The sequence below is a fragment of the Mus pahari genome, chromosome 3 (genome assembly GCF_900095145.1).
Source record: "Mus pahari chromosome 3, PAHARI_EIJ_v1.1, whole genome shotgun sequence".
In the NCBI taxonomy this organism is placed as follows: Eukaryota; Metazoa; Chordata; class Mammalia; order Rodentia; family Muridae; genus Mus; species Mus pahari.
In genome coordinates, this window is record NC_034592.1 from 47,040,228 (window position 1) to 47,047,405 (window position 7,178).

General features: G+C 42.1%; 1 pseudogene; it reads left to right on the forward strand.

The window, feature by feature from the left end:
- Positions 1-7,178, forward strand: part of LOC110317887 — a 17,269-nt pseudogene that overhangs the window by 7,851 nt on the left and 2,240 nt on the right.

Consider the following 7,178-nt stretch of genomic DNA (forward strand, 5'->3'; position numbering starts at 1 on the left):
CCCCTCAGCCCCTCAGCCCCTCAGCCCCTCAGCCCCTCAGCCCCTCAGCCCCTCAGCCCCTCAGCCCCTCAGCCCCTCAGTCCTAGGGATTCCAGTTCAGGAAGCAATCCAATAGAATCAGGCACATCAACATCTTCAGTATCTTTTTCTAAGCTCTGAAGATAGTGGATGTTAATGGGCAGGCTGGGGTGGATCGTGTTGGGTTCTCAATAGCAAAAGGTAAGAGCTCATGCTTAGGACATGGCAAAGTAATGGAATCAGCAAGAAACCTCCCAGAGTGTGGGGTGTTATAACAAGAGAGGACATGACAATGCATAGGAAACTATAGCAGATGTGTGGCCACTGAGGAAAGAGGCTGCTGGCTGACTCCAGGAACCCCACTTTAGGATGCAATGCTTTCAGGACATCTTGGGGGCATTGTGGGTTCTGCTTTCACCCTGTAGACTTCCCATAAAGGGAAGGTCAGGGAATGAATTTATGTTTACTATCTAGTAATGGGTTTATAGTAAATTTGACATTTTCTTCCACTTAATATTGAGGAAAGCATGTAAGATCGCTTCTTTAGTTACCAACACACCTTTAAAATAAAAATAATAAAATATAGAAACTGATCTGATGTCTTTTGATTCTCTGAAGTGAATCCCAAATAGAAGTGGAGAACATGGTCATGTTCACACCTGGAAGGAACCAGGAAGGGGACAAAGAGGAAGTAGGCAGGGAGTAGCAGGTGGGGAATGGGATGTCAAACTATCTTCTTAAAATTATGTCTTACATGTACTTCTTGGGTCAAATCACATGACCAGGCTGAGTTTCCCTCTTTTACATAAGGAGCAATGAAGATCTGCCTTGCGGTGATACTGTAAGATGAGGAAAGGTCTGAGCCACATGCCAAACACCAGGTAGTCCCTCTGAAGCAAGCTCACAGACTTTCTCTGGACAGAGACTTGCCTTTGGTATCAGACCTAAAGTGGCTGTGATGTGTCTACACTTGCCCCATCTTACTTCAGAAAGTTGGCGACTTGGTAAAGTTTTATTCTAAACAGTTCAGGACACTAAGGTTCAGAGTGGAGGAGATGGAGTAGATTAGACATCAGACCATTTTGAGACTATGACAAGAGACTTGGACATAAACGGTCTTCATGTGTCCTGGTTAAATACTAAAGTTGAGCAACTTTAGGAGATCTTCAAAGCTAGGTAGGTGAGCAGAGAACTCAGAACTCAGCAAACCTGCTTTAGATATATAATTAAACTCTACCCCCTCAACAGGAATCATAGTGCTGTCAAACGTGTAGATTTTGTAAGAAAAGGTGTGCATGGCTGAGGGACCAGGAGCCAGGAATATGACTTAATTTTTCCCTTCGTGACCAGCCAATACACTACAGCTACTCCGCAACAGGGCATTATTTATATTTGACCGGGGAGAAACAATTTTCTAATAGAGAGGCAGTGAGCTCTGTTTTTTTTAAAAGAATGAACGACTGACCTATTAAGTTGAAAAAGAACGCATCTTTAGTGAAATTTAAATGTGCACCAGCCCTCTGTGGTAGCATTATTGATGACAAACAGTAAATACCACATTTAAAGCACAGGTTCTCATTTAAACTATAAATTCTTGCTCTGGAAACTTGTGACATGCATTTACATCCATGAAATCATCACCACCATCAAGATAGTAACATGCCCAGCATCCCCTGCCAGTTCCCCGTGTTCTTGGGTAAGCCTTTTCTCACACCCCCACCCCCATCTCAGTGGCCGCCAGCCAATTATCAAACCATTTTGCCAGTATAGGCTAGCCTGTCATTTCGGGAGTTTTATGTGAATACATTCATATAGTAATAACTCTTTTTATCTGGCATACTTCTATCAGTATATTTTCAAACACAGCCGTGCTGTTACACCTATCAATGATTTGTTGTTTAGGTGGGTGGCATAGGCCTATGACCTCACCTACTTGGGACATCAAGAAAGGTAGAATTCTGGCTCGAGGTTTAACTGGGCTACACAGAGTTCAGAGTCAGCATGGAAAGCCTAGCGAAGCCCGTCTCCAGAAAGGAGAAATTTTAAAAAGGGCCGAGGACATAGGTCAGCGAGAACAGATGCCTAGATTTGCAAGGTTCTAGGTTTAACCCATAATAGCAGAAGTTTTTCACTTGTGAACTGTGCCCCCTTTAGGGGTCAAGCAGTCCTTTTACCAGGATCACGTAGAACCATCGGAAAACAAAGATATTTACATGTCGACTCTTAACAGTAGCAAAATTGCAGTTATGAAGTAGCGATGAAAATTATTTTACGGTTGTAGGTTACCTCAACATGAGAAACTGTATTAAAGGGTTGCAGCACTAGGAAGGTTGAGAACCACTGCCTCAGAGCACAGGCACAGAGGGTAGACACAAAGAGTTCGTTAGTTAGTAATTTTTATTGCTGAGTTGTATGCGAGCACTACAGACGTTTTATGCATTCGTCTGCTGATGGCCATTTGGAGTACTGCTTAGCTTTGGGTGAATACAAGCACAGCTGCTATGAACATTCTTGTGCAAATCCTCATGTGGAAAACTTTCAGCAGCAAATGAATATCAGTGTCTAGGACGGGATCATACAGTTTGGCATTTAACTTTTTGAGAAACTGCTGAATCATTTTCCAGAGTAGTACCATTTTACATTCCCGCCAATAGTATAAGAGAATTCCCACCCCTCCCCTCTTTATTTCTATGGGTTGAACTTTGTTCCCCTAAAGATGTTAAGTCCTAGCACACTGAGAACCCATTAATGCAAGTTTATAAATATGATGTATTTTCAAGTTACAGTGAAGTCACTCAAAGGTCCAGTATGATGATATCCTATAAAAAGGGGAAAATGGGAGGCAGTTGAGGTGGCACAGTTGACAAAGCGCTTGCTGTGCACACATGAGGATCTAAACTCAATCCCAAACATCTGCATAAAGCCAGACTCCATACTGTGCACCTGTTCATCCAGGATCCCTGGGGCTCTAGGATCAGTGAGAGACCCAACTCCAAACTGGGATTAAAAGTGCTTAAGGTAGACACCTAACCCTTAGCACACACACACACACACACACACACACACACACACACACGAGGGAGAAATTGGACACAGAGACAGACATGCAAAAAAAGAAGACCATCAAGTTTACATGAAGGCAGAGATAGAAACCAATGCAGCTATAAACCAAAGGAAACCAACAGCCACCCACAGCTCACTAGACAGGAGCTGGGAGATACTCAGAACAGGCTCCCCCATAGCCCTCAGGAGACCCCCAACATGATAACTCCCTGTCTTGCATTGCTCCAGAACTGTAAGACAATCCAATGCTACTGTCTGGGCCCCTCCTTTGACATGTGTTATGATAGGGGACCTAGGAAGTGAATATGCATACAGCGCTGGGCATGGCTTCTGCTCTCAATCTGAACCATCTGCTTGGAGGATGATGACAATTCCCTGTGGTCTGCATGTGCACTTCTTTAGTGATTAATGATTTTGAAGACCGTTTCATGTAGTCATTTGTTATGTATTTATCTTCTTTGGTTGAGTTATCCATTCAAAATCCTCCTTTTGCCCATTGGGTTGTTTCACTGAGTTCTGGGGGGATTTACTTTTTATTATTTATTCTGGTTGTAAATTCCTTACTTGATAAATAATTTGAAAGTATTTTTCATGGTCTGTAGCTTTATATTCTCTTTATATTATTTTTTGAAAAGTGCAAGTTTGTTTATGTTTGTTTTTGGTGAAGTGTGGTTTATGCATTCCTTCTTTTATCGTTCATACTTTTGAATCTAAGGAATCTTCAGCCCAAAGATGTAAAGATTTCCCCCTGTGGCTCTTTTCAAACCTCTTTCCTGTCAGGTTTGTGGTTTATTAGGAGTTAAGATTGGTATATGTTGTGACGTTTCACTTTTCACATAACTGTCCAAATATTGTGACACACATACTGAACAGACCGTCCCGCCTCTACTTAATGGCCTTTGAACTCTGGTAAGAAGTGAGCAGTCTTGAGCCCTGGTGCCCAGCTGAGGGGCTATTGATGGTTGATGGCTCCTGGGGAGGGAGAGTCAGGTCTTCTTTAAGGGCTGTGTCTGACAAGTGGACAGTGGGTGGCTGCATGCTCGAGTATGTGTAGAAAATACAAGCTGGACTCAGTGGGCCTCAAACAAAACAAAACAAAACAAAAACAAAAACATGAAGTTGTGTGTGAGGGTCTAGAAAGAGAAGCGAGGAGTGAATAAGGCCAAACTACATTATGTGCTTGTATGGAATTCTCAGAGTTAATAAGGTATCGGATTAAAAATGAGCCATTGAAAGCTGGATTAAGGCTGGTGCACATGCCTTAATCCCAGCACAGGGGCGGCAGAGGCAGACAGATCTCTGTGAGTTCAAGGCCAGCCTAGCTTACAGAGAGATTTCCAGGACAGCCAGGGCTACACAGAGAAACCCTGCCTCAAAAAATCAAAACAAACAAGAGAGAGAGAGAGAGAGAGAGAGAGAGAGAGAGAGAGAGAGAGAGGTGGGGAGAGGGCGCTGTTTATGTATTTCTATTTCTGGGTGGTACCCTCCACACCTGTCTCTTTGTTTAGTGAAATCAGGTCATAGTAATCCTCCAACTTTGTTCCTCTTTGAAGTGTTTGGCTGTTCTAGGTTGTTTGTGGTTTTTGACTTTTAGAATCAGTCTGTTAGTTTCTATCCAAAGCTTGTTGGGATTTTTAATGGAGATTTCATTGGGTTATAGACCAATTGAGATAAAAGGATGTCTTAATACCATTAAATCTTCTGCCCCAAAGACTAAGGGATATCTATCCATTTATTTAGATTTATTTAATTCTATGCACTGTTTCACGGGTTGTTGTCTATGTTTTTGTTTGTTTTGTTTGTTGTTTTCATTTGAGAAGGCTCTCATCACGTACCCATGGCTGCCTCCAGCTTTTAGTCTGTGTTCTTCAGCCTCCTAGATGCAGAGATGTCAAGGCATCTCTTGGCTTGTTTAATATTTTTAGGTCTAACCTTTTTACGTCTTTTGTCAGAACTATTTCTAGATTTTTTTTTTTACCCCCAGTGTTGAGAATAGCTTTGTTTTTCAAGTTTTCAGTTTTCAATTATTCATCTTCAGTAGATAGAAACACAATTGATTTTTGTATATTAATCTTATATGCAATCTTGCTAAATTTACTCATTTTTTTTCCTTTATGGCATTTTTGTAGACTTCATTAAGTTCTCTGCTTGATCACATTGGCTAGAAACTTTAGTACCGAGTCTTCCCCTAGCAGCCTTCAGATGAAGATGTAGAACTCTCAGCTCCTCCTGCACCATGTCTGCCTGGATGCTGCCATTCTCCTGCCTTGGTGATAATGGACTGAACCTCTGAACCTGTCATCACAGGACAGTAGAACACTTCTTGTCAATTGTCAGAATAAGAGTCGTTCACAGTCTTTTGAAAGTCTTCTTGATGAACCAGCATATGGCTTAATAAAAAAAGATGTAAAAAGGACCCTCATACAGCCACCATGGTGGGATTTTCCAGTTACAAACCATATTTTTGATAGTTTGCGAGGCAGCGATGCCTCTACACATCAACGACCACCTTCAGAAATGGCAGATTTTCTTAGTGATGCTATTCCAGGTCTAAAGATAAATCAGCAAGAAGAACCAGGATTTGAAGTCGTCACTAGAATTGATTTGGGAGAGCAACCTGTTGTTCAAAGGCAGGAACCAGTATTCCTGGAAGAATGGACCCAAAGCCTTGACTCTGAAGGAAGACTCCTAGACATAGAGAGCATGAAGCAGATGATATTCAGAGGGGGTCGTAGCCATTCATTAAGAAAGCAAGCATGGAAATTTCTCCTGGGTTATTTTCCTTGGGATAGTACCAAAGAGGAAAGAACTCAATTACAAAAACAAAAAACTGATGAGTACTTCAGGGTGAAACTGCAGAGGAAGTATGTCAGCAAGGCACAGGAGAAGAGACACTCACGCTTGAGAGACTATAGAAGTCTGATCGAGAAAGATGTTAACAGAACAGATTGAATAAACATGTTTATGAAGGCCAAGGTAACTTCATGGTTATGAAGGCCAAGGCTGATTCTGCTTCACAATATTTTGATGACCTACTGCATGTATGACTTTGATTTAGGATATATGCAAGGAATGAGCGACTTATCTCCCCCCCCCTTTGTATGTGATGGAGAATGAAGTGGATGCCTTTTGGTGCTTTGCCTCTTTGGTGCTTTCCCTACAGATGGCACAATGCAAGGCATTAAGACCCAGTTAATCCAGTTGAGCACTGTACTGGCTAGTTTTGTGTCAACTTGACACAGGCTGGAGTTATCACAGAGAAAGGGACTTCAGTTGGGGAAGTGCCTCCATGAGATCCAGCTGTAAGGCATTTTCTCAATTAGTGATCAAAGGGGGAAGGACCCCTTGTGGGTGGTGCCATCTCAGGGCTGGTAGTCTTAGGTTCTATAAGAGAGCAGGCTGAGCAAGCTAGGGGAAGCAAGCCAGCAAAGAACATCCCTCCATGGCCTCTGCATCAGCTCCTGCTTCCTGACCTGCTTGAGTTCCAGTACTGACTTCCCTTGGTGATGAACAGCAGTATGGAAGTGTAAGCTGAATAAACCCTTTCCTCCCCAGCTAGCTTCTTGGTCATGATGTTTGTGCAGGAATAGAAACCCTGAATAAGACAAGCACCTTATTCAGATTATTGGACAGTGGATTTTTTTTTAACTATTTAGAATCCCAGGACTCTGGGCATCTATATTTTTGCTTCAGATGGATTTTAATCAGATTTAAAAGGGACTTTAATTTTCTAGATATACTTTGATTATAGGAGGTAATGTGGACTGAACAGCCCTTTAAGAATTTTCATCTTCTGTGTTGTACTATTCTGGAATCTGAAAAGCAACAGATAATGAAAAAGCACTATGGATTCAGTGAAATCCTTAAGCACATCAATGAATTGTCCATGAAAATTGATGTGGAAGATACACTGTGTAAAGCAGAAGCAATTTCCCTACAATTCAAGGAATTGCCACAAGCAGTGAGATTCTGGGACCTCAGGACAGTGAAGTTACAAGGACAGATTCTGACACTGATGAAAATGTTGGTACCCCTTGTCCTGTGTCTGCATTTCCAAGTAGCACCTTGCCCATCCTTGCTGCCAGTGAAGCCAAAGA